An 828-nucleotide genomic window follows, 5' to 3' on the forward strand; every position below is an offset into this window, starting at 1 on the left:
AACGACCTCTGGAACATGATAACTCGAGCGACAAGCGGAAAACTAACCACTGTACCACTGCAACGACCTCTGGAACATGATAACTCGAGCGACAAGCGGAAATACTAACCACTGTACCACTGCAACGACCTCTGAACACATATTATTTGTTAACACACGAGATTTCATAAACCATTTTTTAGGCTAGGAACAGCAATCCAGTTCCGACTTTCGTCCAACTACCGTGGTTGGGGATCGAACCCAAACTGCCGGCATGATAGGCTCACCGCTGTCCAATTTCGAGTTCCGTCAAAACTACGGAATAAAATTAAAATCGTCGTTGCCGGGGACCGAACCCAGGTTCACCACTGTCCAATTTCAAATTCCGTCAAAACTACGGAAAACAAAATGAAAATCGCGCCGTTGCCGGGGATCGAACCTGGGTCACCTGCGTGACAGGCAGGAATACTCACCACTATACTACAACGACTCATAAAAGATAAGTTGTTTGTTAACGCTCCAGATTTTACCAATCGTCTTTAGAAAGAGTGATCCGTCGTTAACGCTCTAGATTTTATCAGTCGAAGATTCGGAACAAGCAATCCAGTTTTCATCAATCGCCGTTACAGAGAATAATCCAATTTTGAATCCGATTAAACTTGTCCAAACAAGATTAAACTTGTTGTTGNCCTTGTACTGCAACGACCTCTGGAACATAATAACTCGAGCGACAAGCGGAAGTACTCACCACTGTACCACTGCAACGACCTCTGAAAACATATTATTTGTTAACACGCGAGATTTCATTAACCATTTTTTAGGATAGGAACAGCAATCCAGTTCCGACTT

General features: G+C 43.5%; 1 non-coding gene across 1 annotated transcript; it reads right to left on the bottom strand.

The window, feature by feature from the left end:
• Nucleotides 1-397: 397 nt before the first annotated feature.
• TRNAD-GUC lies at nt 398-469 on the bottom strand. The gene has a single exon. It is a non-coding gene; the product is annotated as a tRNA-Asp (tRNA).
• Nucleotides 470-828: the final 359 nt, after the last annotated feature.

Source organism: Cucurbita pepo, unplaced genomic scaffold, assembly GCF_002806865.2.
Source record: "Cucurbita pepo subsp. pepo cultivar mu-cu-16 unplaced genomic scaffold, ASM280686v2 Cp4.1_scaffold004373, whole genome shotgun sequence".
Lineage (NCBI taxonomy): Eukaryota > Viridiplantae > Streptophyta > Magnoliopsida > Cucurbitales > Cucurbitaceae > Cucurbita > Cucurbita pepo.